Source organism: Mus caroli, chromosome 15 (genome assembly GCF_900094665.2).
Source record: "Mus caroli chromosome 15, CAROLI_EIJ_v1.1, whole genome shotgun sequence".
NCBI lineage: Eukaryota > Metazoa > Chordata > Mammalia > Rodentia > Muridae > Mus > Mus caroli.
The window spans coordinates 30,647,042-30,662,350 of NC_034584.1; the positions used below are offsets into that span (position 1 = coordinate 30,647,042).

A 15,309-nucleotide genomic window follows, 5' to 3' on the forward strand; every position below is an offset into this window, starting at 1 on the left:
TGGCTATTATAAATAAGGCTGCTATGAACATAGTGGAGCATGTGTCCTTCTTACCGGTTGGAACATCTTCTGGATATATGCCCAGGAGAGGTAATGCTGGATCCTCCGGTAGTACTATCTCTAATTTTCTGAGGAACTGCCAGACTGATTTCCAGAGTGGTTATACAAGCTTGCAATCCCACCAACAATGGAAGAGTGTTCCTCTTTCTCCACATCCCATCCAGCATCTGCTGTCTCCTGAATTTTTGTTCTTAGCCATTCTGACTGGTGTGAGGTGGAATGTCAGGGTTGTTTTGATTTGCATTTCCCTGATGATTAAGGGTGTTGAAAAAAAATCACTTATGAAGTTCTCTATGAAAGGAAATTATGACAAGTTTCATCTCCAAGGGAGAATATACTTCTTAACTGCGGCTTCATATAATGAATAAATTGGATAGTGTTCCTTCGTTTTCTATTTTGTAGAATAGTTTGAAGAGTATTGGTATTAGGTCTTCTTTAAAGGTCTGATAGAATTCTGCACTAAACTCATCTGGTCCTGGGCTTTTTTTTGGGGGGGGGGACTTTTAATGACTGCTTCTATTTCTTTATGGGACTGTTTGGATGGCTTATCTGATCCTGATTTAACTTTGGTATTTGGTATCTGCCTAGAAAATTGTCCCTCTCATCCAGATTTTCCAGTTTTGTTGAGTATAGGATCTGATAATTTTCTTTTAATTTCCTCAGTTTCTGTTGTTATATCTCCCTTTTCATTTCTGATTTTGTTAATTTGTGTACTGTCTCTATGCCCTGTGGCTAGTCTAGCTAAGGGTTTATCTATCTTGTAGATTTTCTCAAAGAACCAGCTCCTGGTTTGGTTGATTCTTTGTAAAGTTTTTTGTTCTTTGTTCCTACTTGGTTGATTTCAGCCCTAAGTTTGATTATTTCCTGCCATCTACTACTCTTGGGTTTATTTGATTCTTTTTGTTTTAGAGCTTTCAGGTATGCTATTAAGCTGGTAGTGTATGCAATCTCCAGTTGTTTTACGGGGGCACTCAGAGCTAGAGTTTTCCTCTTAGCACTTCTTTCATTGTGTCCCATAAGTTTGGGTATGCTGTGCCTTCATTTTCATTAAATTCTAAAAAGTCTATAATTTCTTTATTTCTTCCTTGACCTATCATTGAGTAGAGTGTTGTTCAGCTTCCATGTATATGTGGGCTTTCTGTTGTTTTTGTTGCTATTGAAGACCAGCCTTAGTCTGTGGTGATCTGATAGGATGCATGGGATTATTTCAATCTTCTTGTATCAATTGAAGGTTGTTTTGTGGTCAGTTTTGGAGAAGGTACCATGAGGTGCTGAGAAGAAGTTATATTCTTTTATTTTAGGATGAAGTGTTCTATACATATCTGTTAAATCCATTTGGTCCATAACGTCTGTTAGTTTCAATGTGTCTTTGTTTAGTTTGTGTTTCCATGATCTGTCCATTGATAAGAATGGGGTATTGAAATCTCACACTATTATTATATGAGGTACAATATGTACTTTGTGCTTTAGTAAAGTTTCTTATATGAATGTGCGTGCCCTTGCATTTGGAGCATAAGTGTTCCAAAATGAGAGTTCATCTTGGTAGATTTTTCCTTTCATGAGTATGAAGTGTCCGCCCTTATTTTTTTTTTTTTTTGGTAACTTTTTGTTGAAAGTTAATTTTATTCTATATTAGAATGGCTACTCCAGCTTGTTTCTTGGAACCATTTGCTTGGAAAATTGTTTTGCAGTCCTTTACTCTGAGGTACTGTCTGTCTTTGACTCTGAGGTGTGTTTCCTGTATGCTGCAAAACGTTGGGTCCTGTTATGTATCCAGTCTGTTACTCTATGTCTTTTTATTGAGGAATTGAGTCCATTAATGTTAAGAGATATTAAGTAATAGTGATTGTTGCTTCCTGTTATTTTTTATGGTTTTTTGTTTGTTTGTTTGTTTGTGTGGCTATCTTCTTTTGGGTTTGTTGAAAGAGTACTTTCTTGCTTTTTCTAGCCTGTAGTTTCCTTTCTTGTGTTGGTGTTTTCCATCTGTTATCCTTTGTAGGGCTTGATTTATGGAAAGATACTTTGTAAATTCAGTTTTCTCTTGGAATATCTTGGTTTCTCCATCTATGGTAATTGAGAGTTTTTCTGGGTAATTAGGAGTTTGCCATTGTTTGTTCTCTTAGGATCTGTATAACTTCTGCCCAGGATCTTCTAGCTTCCATAGTCTCTTTTGAGAAGTGTGGTGTAATTCTGATAGGTCTGCCTTTATGTTACTTGGCCTTTTTCCCTCACTGCTTTTAATATTCTTTCTTTGTTTAATGCATTAAGTGTTTTGATTATTATGTGATGGGAGGAATTTCTTTTCTGGTCTAAAGTATTTGGAGTTCTGTAGGCTTCTTGTATGTTGATGGGCATCTCTTTCCTTAGGTTGAGGATGTTTTCTTCTATAATTTTTTTGAAGATATTTACTGGCCCTTTAAGTTGGAAATCTTAACTCTCTTCTATACCTATTATCCTTAGGTTTGGTCTTCTCATTGTGTCCTGGATTTCCTGGATGTTTTGGTTGGGAGCTTTTTGCATTTTCTTTGACTGTTGTGTCAATGTTTTCTATGGTATCTTCTGCACCTGAGATCCTCATTTCTATCTCTTGTGTTCTGTTGGTGATGCTTGTCAAGTAGCCTTGGTTTCTGTTGCTTATGTTCTTGTCCTTGCCTCTCTTGTTAGCTGGTCGTTCAATCTCTGACTATGACTTATCCCTCTTACAAGCCTGTGTCAGTACTTCTGTGAGATCAGTTCTTTCTGGGAGGAATTTAGGTATGGAGAGCTATGGTACAGCGTTAGCTCTGGGGCGCAGACGAATACAGGAAGGATCTTGCCCACGACTGTCCTATGTTCTGAGGGTTCCAGTTGGGTCCCTTGGAGCAGAAGTGGTGGTCTTACCTGTGCTCACAGGTGTGTGAGCACTCCTGGGGGACCAGCTCTCTCCCGAAGGTATTGGGGTATGGCACACTGTGTCACAGGATCAGCTCCAGGTGCTGTGACAGCTCCAGGTACAGACTGAAACCCAGGTTGTGTCTTTCTATATTGCTCTTATTTTTGGATATTTAAATTAATATTTTATTAATATAATAGTCGGGCAATAGCAAATTTGGCATGTATGTGTATGTTGACTGCTTTTGTGACATTTCTAGGAAGAGTGAATCTTGATTGAGGAATTGCTTCCCTCAAGCAGGCCTTTAGACGTGACTCTGGGGCATTTTCATAATTGCTAATTAGATGGGAGGCCCTATCCTATTGTGGGTGATGGCAACCTTGTGCAGGTTGTCCTTGAGTTGTATAAGAAATCAGTCCAGTAAACAGCACTCCTTCTTTCCTGCCTATGAATTCCTGTCCTGACTTCCCTCCAAGATACACTAGTAGCTGGAATAAACTCTTTTCTCCCCAGGTTCCTGTTGGTCATGGTTGTTTACTACAACAGAAAGGCAAACTTATGAAAGAAAATTACATTCTCAAAGATCTTACTTAACTTATGATGTGACATTTAATTATTTTATTCATTATTTAGTGATGCAAAAAATAATTTACACCAAGGAACCTAGTCGTCTTAGACAATAGGATTCTAGAGTTCACCCTTATCACATTAAGTGAAGTAAGTGACATGGTCCTTCACATACTCCTTGTTACAGCCTGGCTCTGGGGATTCTAAAAATGGAGAGCTAATATTAGGTTATGGAGGTTTCACTCGGGTGACATATTAAAGTCATCATTATGAAAACATTCAACTCAAATACTAATAATCTATTGAACATTCATAGATTGTGCTGTTATACCTTAAAATAATTCTATTAAATCTATCAGTGTAATATTTAAAATTGCTTACCTTCCTTTTTATGTAGTCAAGTCCCCTTAATGGCTTAGCTCTTCTTTCCCTTTCTCTGTGCTTTTATTTTATACTCAGACCATCTTAGGATAGTCACTCATTCATGCATCTTGAACTCCTACCTCTTATCAATCAAATGCAGATGCTTGGGAACCTATAATAAGGGAGACCCAATTTCTGCCCACAAGCATTTCGCTTTGTGTACTAACCGTGCTGAGTATTACTGATAAAGGTTTAGAGAATATAGGGCTTCCCACATTGAAGTGTGCTAGGAGGCACTTAAATGACCTCAGTGAAACCTCAACTTGTGCTTCACAGAGACAATTTAGAAAAGCTCTACCAAATGGCCTGAATACAGAGGACTGCTTAATTTTATTTGTGGTGGATTCAGTTTCCCTTCTGCCCTCTATGGGTTCTAATAAGAAGTCTGGCTGGGTGTGGTGATATATACCTTTAATTCCAGCACTTGGTAGGCAGAGGCAGGTGGTTCAGTCTGAGGCCAGCCTGCTCCACAGAGTGGAATTACAAAACAGCCAGGGCTACACAGAGAAACCAAAAAAGAAGAAGAAAAGAAAACAGTTTGTATTTATTGCAGTCATGGTTTCTGCATATGTAATAACTTGTTTTTATGTAACTTTTCTCAAGACCTTGTTTCTTCTCTCTATGATTATCATGTGCTTGAACTTGATTTCTTTGAATTTATTCATTTTTTCGTTCTGTGAGCCTCTTAATGCTTTGTTTCTAGTACATGTGAGGACTTGGAGAAATCATTTGTTCAAGTTTGTTTCCAGCTTCACTATCACAGAGGTTTTATTGACTTTTTCAGCTTCTGGTCGGATGTTTGAAACTTGTACATTTCTATCAATTTTGAGTATATGTACCTTGGCCTTTTGAAATATAGTTGTAATAACTACTTACACTCTTACATGCCTTTGTCACTGTCATGATAGCACAGCCACCAACTTTCTCACAGATACACTAGCTCTCAGCACAAACTAAGAATAGAACGAGAAAAGGTTACAAGGTTTCTTTTCCTGAAAGCATAGGGGCCTTAATTCCCAGGAGCTTCTCTTGGGGTTTTCCTTTTTTCCTTCTCATCTCTGTGCAGGCAGCTCAAGGCTCACTCTCAAAGTTATAAGAAAAAGAACAAAGACAAACCATACTCAGGAACTCACCCCTCAGTGAATCGTATCTTAGAGCTTGGCACCCTTCCTCATTTGTGTCGGTTGTATTCGTTTAGAGAGAGAGAGATAGTTTACAGTTATGAATAGGATGTGAGTTAGGCAGAAATGAATTCATCCCTTTAAAAATAGTACTAGAAATTCTGCAGTTTTAAATAATTTGCAGACCAGTAGCTAGGGCCTTGAATCCTGAAAACCTTACTACACGATTGCCTGCAGAAGTCATAGGATAGTGTCCTCACATATGTGAGCGTGGGTAGCTTGAGTAGATCCTAGTGAGTAACTACTCTCAGGGAACTGTCAGCATCAGCCTGGATTCTCAGTGCCACACTACAGCTGCTGCCCACATATGCAGAGGTAGCAGTGCTGGTTTCTCTAGTTCATTAGAGCTTGTTTTTATGCAGAGTCATATGGAAAAGGAAGCACTGTGAAACTGTCTTCGTTGCCAATCTACCTTCCACAGAATGTATGACTTACATATTTGCATACACACATATGTCTATGTATGTATAATATACATATGTACTTACATGTATATATACATATACATAAAATATAAAATTTGTTAGATTCTAACCAGAATATGTGGCAAGTAAAATCTACTACGTAAGCACATCTAATTTATAAACTTAAAGTTAGATATAAATTGTAACACTTATATTAATCATATTAATCATCTTATTGGTAAAGTATAATTTCTAATTTGTACTCCCTAGTGATCCCAAATTATACTACTTCAATTAATTTTCAATATTGTCCAAGTAAATAATATATTTGTAAGTTGTGTTTTTAAAGATTTTAATTATTAAAGTTATATATTGAGAACCTTTTTCATGCTCTTCCTACCTGGAACAACCTCTAGTAGAAATGAGGTCTCTGCCAATACTTTTATCTGTAGCAGCTGTAGTATTGGCAATTCTCATTTAAATAAATATGTATGTAGTTGTTTCCAACATAATCATATTAGTTGTGTTTATAAATATTTTAAATATTTGTTTTTTTAAGATAATGAAGTCCAGATTTATATTGCCTCATAATTTGACTGTGTACCCTAAGGCAACTTCAAATTATCATTCTCCTTATTTGTTTGGGAATTTTGCTGTTTGGTTTTGAAGAAACAAGTGTGCCATCTGGTACCTTGTGAATGAGTTCAACCATTCTAAGGGACTTATACAACCCCATCTTCATTAGTGCACAGTCAGGCCAGCATCTTCTTTCTCAGAAATATGTGCTAAGACATAATGAGCCAAATGAAAACAGCTCCTTTGCCCACTCAGAATTTCTGTACTGATAATAACTTTTCAAGTATCAGATAAACTATAATAGAAAATTTAAAGTTTATTGGAAAGTATACTGAGAAAAAGCAAAGTGTATTAATACTTTGTTGGATGGTAATCTCAAAGACACAATGTATGTAGCATTGGATAGTTTTCTGTATTTTAAAGTGTTGTAAATATTAGGTAATATTAAGTAGAGCCCTAGAGCACTAGAATTATTGATAATCTATACTGAGTTCTAATCCCTGCTCTGCTCCGTATAGCCATGTATGGCTGTAAGCAAATGAATCTTAATCTCTCTAAGCTCTTGTTTCTCTATCTGTGACATGGGGGTGATACTGGTGGCTGCTTCTTGGCTGTCAGGAGGAGCAGACAGGTGTATAGTATGCAGTCTTTAGTTCATAGTGTGGCACAGAGCTTAATACATGTAAATGCTACTGTGGCTGCTTTTATTATTTTTGTTACTAAGTCTGTTCAAAATAGTAACTGTAATTGGCTTATATTCATATGTCTCAGTGTCATTAAAACTATTGTGCAACGTGAAATGTTTCAATTACATCAGTTGGCTGGATTACCATTTCAATAGGACTACAGAAAATGTGCCAAGGACATTTGAATAAATCAACAGTTGAAAAATCATAAACTACTTTCTTACACCTTATAAATCTTATCTTGATTTCATTGAGCATTATGGCTTTATGAAAAGGATTGAATTACATACATATGTCTTTAGAATATAAGGTTGTTAATGTCCCTAGAAAGGTTTAAAATTAACTTTTGACTTTAGTGTTATAAGGATCGCAACTTTAAGGCTGATCTGAAAATTTAGCTTCTAGGAACATTTCTTGCTGGTCTGCGACATGCAGTGACACTGGTTCACACACTTTGACATCCTTCAGATAGAAAGATAGTGAAAAGTATATTTCTCATGACCCAACTATTGAGGAGAGTTAGTTATATATGATGAAATATATTGAAAAGAAAATCACAAAACTTGACTTTTTATCTGATGCCCAGGCTCTTTCATACACCAATTAGATTTTTGATGATTTAATTTCCTTTATCTATAAAAGTGATACAGTAATATCTGTTCTGTATACTTTTGTACATTTTAATGTTGCAGACCTCTTTGCTTAAAATAGGGATATTTACAGTTAGAATTAAGTTAATCTTCTTTGGATGTAAAATTAGCTTTTATTAAATAGGAGGGTAAGCACCTGTGTTAAATTGCACCAAATTTTACTCAAATGTTATCCTGTAAAATATAACTCATGCTATAATTTAACATAAAAACAGACAAATAGGAAAAATATTTAGAAAATTATTTAGAAAGAGCAAAGCCAGGCAAAATGAAAAAGTCAAAAAAAAATGCAGGAGTTATTACACACACTATCCTCTGATGAGAGAGAAATGCATTGAGTTGTCATTATATACTCTGTCCTCTGATGAGTGTCATTAAGTAGAAAGAACCAACTTTGTATGAATCAAATGTTGGCTTAGATTTCAAAACCTACTTTTAATAAGGGTTCTTAAATGCTTTAACCTCCCTTCTAGGAAGTAAACCTGTTTAGAAATAATTCTTTGGACCAAATCCAGTCTGCATTGTCAGGAAATCAGCAGTTCAGATCACAGGAGTTAGCAGTGGCAGCTCGATCCACTCACAAGCACCATTCACAAATCCACAATGGCAGGTCGATCCAGAAGAAACCACAAGGCTGCTGTATCCTATTTAGAAGTAGAGTCAGGATAGCAAACACAAATCAGCAGCAGTGACAAAACCCAGCATAAACAGCCAGGCCTCCGTTGAATTGGCACAAGTCTGCAGGAGTGACCAGGGGCGGCAGGAGAAATTCTCTGCTGTGCCTCTCTCAAGGAAGTGAAGATCAGCAAAGATTAAGGCATGAGATCAATGGAGTATTACAAAGCTAGCTATGTCAGCCAGCTGTCACTATCCATTGACTCCTATTTATACTCCCTCCAAACATCACATGTCCTCCCACAGATCTAGGCTTGGCAAAACTCCATGTGAATCTGTATGAGCTGACATATCCAGAAACTTCCCCTTCACTCTGCCTAACAGCCCAAGTCCAAGGAAGTGGCAAGAAACTGCAGAACACCACCAGAAGCTTTTTTGTGCATTTCTTTCTATAAAGTCATGACAAACAGTGACCAGTGAGGAATGACGCAGCATACCAGTATGATCCAGCATCGTATCCTGTTGGGTTATATTCATATTTCTTCTTAACCTCATACAGTCTTGCTCATATTTTCCTTAGCAAAACATCCTTTTACCTGTGTCCACCTCTGGAAAACATTCTTTCATATGTCTTCTTTAGCAAGGCATCCTTTCACCTGTGTGCTCCAGCAAAACATCAGTTGACATGACTGACTTTCCAAAGAAACCAGAAGTTTCTACTGCAACCAAGGACACTTGAATCCTGTCTCTCTATACTCATTTTGTAGGATACAGAAGAGCAGATGATGAGCAAAAGAGTGCTTACGCGGCCGTGCAGATGCTAGATAGCAAACCGAGCTGCAGCTCACCTGGGATCCAGGGCAGTTCAGAAGCACATTCCTAGTTATTTTCTGTCCAGACATTGAATTATTTTAACATATGCTTGGCCTCCATCCTTCACAATTTAATTTTCAGGTATTATAGGCCCCTCGTAGACTATATTAGATTCTGTGGCTTTTTAAAATTAACAAAAAAGACTAATTATTTAAACTATAAATCATAAAACAAATATAAAAGAGCATAAAAAGCTTACATATTATACATTTCTCTTTTTCATGCCCAGTGGTCAGGAGATGCCTGGCCTTTCAATTGCAAGGGCTTACACTCTATATACTGTGAAAGCCAGATATAGATGTAGCCTCATACTGACCTCCCTTGGAGCTCCACCATCTTCAGTTTCATAGAGCAATACATGGGTCCAGTATGTAGGAACTCCACATTGCTACTCATTAAATTATCTACAAGCTCTATTGATAAATAAACATTCCTTTTTTAAAGATTTGTTTATGTGTATGAGTGTTTGCCTTCATGTATGTAGATGTACCACATGTATGTCTAGTGCTCATAGACTAGAAAAGGGCACCAGTTCTCGGGAACTTAAGTTTCAAACACTTGTGAGCCAACATGTGGATTATGGAAGCCACCCGACTTCCCTGAACAGCAGTGCTCTTAAATACTGCCCAATCTCTCCAGCCTTAGGTGCATCCATTCTTGACTGGGCCTAAAAAATTCTTAGCAAAGAAATTGTCTTTTCTCAATAATTCAGAAAAGTGCGATGGCTGTGGGGTCCCTGGGTCCCCCAGAAAAGGAATCTTTAAAGTGTACCACAACTAATATCACATCTTAAGTATTTTATCATACTGCACTTTGACTAGCTGTGAAGCCTGCTTCATCTTCCTTTGGACCCTGATATAGCTACCTCTTGTGAGGCTATGCCAGTCCCTGGCAAATACAGAAGTGGATGCTCACAGTCATCTATTAGATGGAACACAGGGCCCCTAATGAAGGAGCTAGAAAAAGTACCCAAGGAGCTAAAGGGGTCGGCAACCCTATAGGAGGATCAACAATATGAACTAATCAGTACCCCCAGAACTGTGTCTCTAGCTGCATATGTAGCAAAGGATGGCCTAGTCGACCATCAATGGGAGGAGAGGCCTTGGTCTTGTGAAGATTATATGCCCCAGTACAGGGGAATGCCAGGGGCAGGAAGCAGGAGTGGGTGGGTTGGGGAGCAGGGCGGGGGAGAGTATAGGGGACTTTTGGGATAGCATTTGAAATGTAAATGAAGAAAATATCGAATAAAAAATGAAATGAAAAAAATAAAAAAAAATCTATGGAATTTTGCTATGTTCACTAACTTCTTTGTAATTCATGGTGGGGTCATGTTTTGGTTTCTTCTTTGCATCTACTCAGACACTCTTGTTTTTAGTTCAGAAAATTGAAAGCTGGGCTGTTTGGCTTGAAGACTATTTACTTGCTTGATTCATATGTAGGCCATATACTTAAGGGATACACAAGAATATAGTTTTGTTAATCATCAAAATTGAAATAAGATGAACTTGTTAGGTTTGTAATGTTTAATAGGGATATAAAATGTTCATTATTTGAAGCTCTGGTTTTATTTTTAATTAAAGTAGCTTTTTTATATGTATATAAATATAACTTATACTGGTAAACAAACCTCATTATTTTTACCTTTTTCATTATGTTCCACTTATTTTAGATGGGAGATACAGAAAATTAAACTACATGGGATAGACAAGTGAAAGGAATACCATACACTTTGTGGTAGTTTTAATAAGAATGGCCCCCATCGGCTAATATATTTGAATGTTTAGTTATCAGGGGCTAGCACTATTTAAAAAGGATAAGTTGAGGCGGAGAGATGGCTTGGTGGTTAAGAGCCCTGACTGCTCTTCCAAAGCACAGGTGGTTCACAGCCAACTATAATGGGATCCGATGCCCTCTTCTGATGTGTCTGAAACAGCTACAGTGTACTCATATACATAAAATTAATAAATAGATCTTTTTTAAAAAATGATAAGTTGGTGTGGCCTTAGTGGAGGAAATGTATGAGTACAGTGGGCTGGGGGAGAGAGAGAGAGCACCAGCCAGTGGATCCGAATGCTGTGCTCTCAGCTACTGCTCCAGTACCTGCCTTTATGCCACCATCCTCCCTGCCATGATGAAAATGGACTAAACCTGTAAAACTGTAAGCTACCCCAGTTATATGTTTTCTTTTATAAGAGTTGCCCTAGTTATGATATCCCTTCACAGTAATAGAAGAGTGACTAAGATAGAAGTGGGTACCAGGGAACAGGGCATTACTGTGATAGGCCTGACCATGCTGTTTGTAGTAGGCATATGGAAGACTTTGGGACTTTGAACTGGAAAAATCAGTTAAATACTTGAAATGGGGGTTACTGGGCTCTCTTAATAGGAGCATGGAGGAGAGCAGTAACAATGTTAATGCTTAATTTTCTTTCCACATACAACCACAAGTGTACTCCCCACCCCCTGGAATAAGTGGCAAAGTACTTTAGGCTAAAAGGCTAAATAGTCTTTTTAGTGTTCTATACCTTATCTCAAAGTCTTATTATCTCAATTGATATCAGGAAAAACACAGATATCTACGTGATACACACACACACACACACACACACACACACACACAGAGAGAGAGAGAGAGAGAGAGAGAGAGAGAGGAGAGAGAGAGAGATCTACGTGATACACAAACACATACCAAAATAGGACAGAAATGCTTTTGGCGATTACAATCCTGTGTATGGCCAACCTTCTTCACCTACCCATTATGCATTTCCTCTATGCTCAGCAAGTCCTTAAACCTGGAGGGACTAATCATAACCTCATTTTTGAAATGTCTGAGCCCTTGGTCACCCTGCCTGCCTGCATTTGATTATAGCAGTTTCTCATTTATCTTAATGACAAAATTTAATAATACCAAAAGACACCCTAAAGGACCTCCTACATTCAATCATAACATCACTGGCCCAAATTGGCCATGGTGGTGGGGAGGTGTCGTATCTAATCTCCCAGTTCACTGGAATGTTGGTTGTGACTCCCTGATAGAAGTGCACCCTCCTCTTCTGTAAGCAAATGAAGTGGAAAATCATAAGAACGTGATGCAGTTTTTTAGTTTTTTTCTAGTGAGTAGATAGAGTTTATGGGAAGTAATACCATTCCCATTTCCAGTCATTTGATTCCTGGACCACTAAGTCTTGGCCATCTGAAAAGTATTATCATATACTAGATAGTGGTTTAAATCATATGCCAACTTCTGAAGAACTCTGGCCTAACCCTACAAACTTTGTCCACCTAGTCTGCTACAATAACTGTGTATATAAAAGGCCATTCCACCTTTCTATTAAAGCAGCTTCTTTGGTATGGTGGGTAAATGGTAAGACTAATTAATTCTGTGGGCATGGGCCCACTGTCACACTTCTCTATTTACGAAGTTAGTTTCTTGGTCAAAAAAAAAATGCTGTGTGAAATATGATGATGTAGAATAAGGTACTCTGTAAGTCCATGACTAGTAGTTTTGGCAGAAGTATTCAGAAAAAGCAAATCAATAACCATTGTAAGTATTGATCCTTGCAAGAGCAAAACATTGCCCTTTTCATGATGGAAGTGTTCCAATGAAGTTATCTTAGAGGCCATTGGGTGGTTACACTGCAAGATGATACCATACCAGGGATCCAGTGTTGATCTCTGGCTGTTGAAAGGTTTGGTATTCATTACAAACCATAACCAGGTCAGGCCTGGTGAGTGAAAGTTCTTGTTGTTGAGCTAAGCATAGCCTCTGTTTCTTTGGCCACCTAGTTCATGGGCCCATTGGCAATGATGGGAATGGCCAGCAAATAATATTGATGGTCCATAGAATGAGCATCTTATCTATATGATTATTGAGCTTCTCCCTTCTCTTGTCCCCTCTTGATGAATATTTACATGGGACACAAGAACATCTTCATGTTCTTTGCCTACACAGAGAGATCTATCTCTTCTGCAAATATCTTTCTCACCAGTGTTTCAGTGTTATTCCTTTTAACTCCATAACCATTGAGCAAAACCATTGTATGTGCCCCATATATCAGTATGTAAACATGCATATGGCTATTTATCCTTCAAAAAAATACATATGATCATGTGCACCAAAATCCTATCCACTGGGAATAGTTCTCTCTCAGAGATCATAAACCTTTAGCTGTCTACTTCTGTGGATGATACCCAAATAATGTGCAGAATCAAGACCTAGCCTTCTCTTTCTCAGCCAACCAATCATAAAACATGTACCATGAAGCCATACATGCATGTTTGGATACCAAAAGCATTGTAATAGGAGTGGAATCATGGGTGTTTGGACAACTACTTCATGTAACTTGCTTATAACAATAACACATATTTATGCTCAATTGCCTATGTACCATGTTGGGTTGCTGTTGTGAGTACCCGAGTTTATTGATTATATTTCAGTAGAGGTGGTACTAAGTGCTACTGTTTTCACTTACCACCTAAGGGATATAGAGGGGACTCAGCTTCAAAACAAACAAGCAAGGAACGATAGCTAAAATGAGCAAAACTCCACTAGTCAGTCGTCCTCTAAATATTACTAGTTTTTCATTAGCAGAAATTTATAAGAGCTTTCCGTCGTAAGGAAATTTAATGCTTGAAGGTGTATCTCATTTAAGTTTGCATTCATATCCACAGTAGAATAAAGTCTTATGGTGATTCATATTGTCAACTTGACAGAATCTAGATTCACCTACAAAACAAACTTCTAGGTGTGATTATGAGGAATTACCAAGATAAATTAATTTGGGGGCATGCCCATGAGGGAATTTCTACATAAGATTAATAAAGATGGAAAGTAATCCCTAATTGGACAGTACCATCCAATGAACTGGGGTCCTGGGCTGAATAAGAAGAGCAAAGTGGAGCAGAGGTTAGGATGCCATAATGAGGGAGCTGCTGTATCCAGTGTGGGCCCCTCCCTCCAGTGCCGAGTTTCCCACAGCAGCAGTGGGAAACATTATGGCATCTATGACTGTAGTAGCTTCTTCAAGAGGAGTGTGAGAGGGAGGCTCATCTACAGGTGCCAAGTCGGGGCAGAAATGTGCCCAGTGGATAAGGCCCATTATAACCAGTGCCAGGCCTGCCGGCTGAAGAAGTGCTTACAAGCAGGCATGAACCAAGATGCTATGCACAATGAGCGCTAACCCCGGAGCATGGCTCAGGTACACCTGGATGCCATGGAAACAGGAAGTGACTCCCAATCAGAACCAGTGGTGGTCTCTCCTGCCCTGGCAGGGCCCAGTCCCTGGGGCCCCACATCTGTGTCTGCATCTAGAGCCATTAGCCACCACTTTATGGCCAGCCTCATCACCGACACTGAAGAGAATACTGATGTCACCAGCAATGACTCCGAGTTCCCTGCATCTCCCTGCAATCTGGATGACATCGGCTTGCCTGCTCTTCATGGCAGTCAAATGGGCCAAAAACATGTGTGTGTTTTCCAACCTGCCTGTCTGGGACCAGATGATCTTGCTGGAAGAGGCATGGAACGAGCTTTTCCTTCTTGGAGCCATTCAATGGTCTCTGCCCCTGGAGAGCTGCCCACTGCTGGCACCACCCAAGGCCTCTGGCAGCTTTCAGGGCAGGCTGGCCTTGGCCAGTGCAGAGATGCACTTCCTACAGGAAACCATCTCCCAGTTCAGAGCTCTGGCAGTGGATCCCACAGAGTTTGCCTGCCTGAAGGATCCTGAGCATGTGGAGGCTTTGCAGGACCAATCCCAGGTAATGCTAAGCCAGCATAGCAAAGCTCACCACCCCAGCCAGCCTCTGAGGTTTGGAAAATCGTTCCTCCTGCTCCAATCTTTGAGGCTCCTCGCGGCTGAGTGCATGGAGCTTCTCTTCTTCAGAAAGACCATGGGGAACACTCCGATGGAGAAGCCCCTGTGTGACATGTTCAAAAATGAGTGTGAGTGCCAAGTGTTCACAGGCACCCGAGTGGGCAACATGTCTTAGAAGCTAAATATTTCCCTGCCTTTCTCATCCAGTATTCCACATGCGGGTATTTGTACCTAGCAGAAATTTCTCCCCCAATACATTATTCACATATTCATTGCCGCCATAATCTTAATACCCCTAACTCTGCTCGAACAGTAGAATGCATGGGTATATTGATATATTCATAGGAGAAACAGCTGTGGCAAAAAATGAAAAAAATATGGACAGTAGGTCCACAGAACATGGAGACATTTCATAGGCTGGAATTTGAACAAAAGCCAGGCATGTTTATCCTGTGGTCAAGACCAGAGGCAGGGAGGGGAAGGGAAGGAGGTGGGAATGAAAAGAAAAGGAAATGAGAAAAAAAAAAAAAAAAAAAAAAAAAACAGAAGGGAGTGGTAGAGAGAAAACCAGAAGTCACCTCTGCGTGGG

General features: G+C 39.0%; 1 protein-coding gene and 1 pseudogene across 2 annotated transcripts in view; both read left to right on the plus strand.

Moving 5' to 3' along the window:
- The window catches only part of Vps13b (vacuolar protein sorting 13 homolog B), a 543,216-nt gene that overhangs the window by 337,102 nt on the left and 190,805 nt on the right, over positions 1–15,309 (plus strand). The window lies entirely within an intron of this gene.
- Positions 13,713–14,895, plus strand: LOC110310708 (annotated as a pseudogene).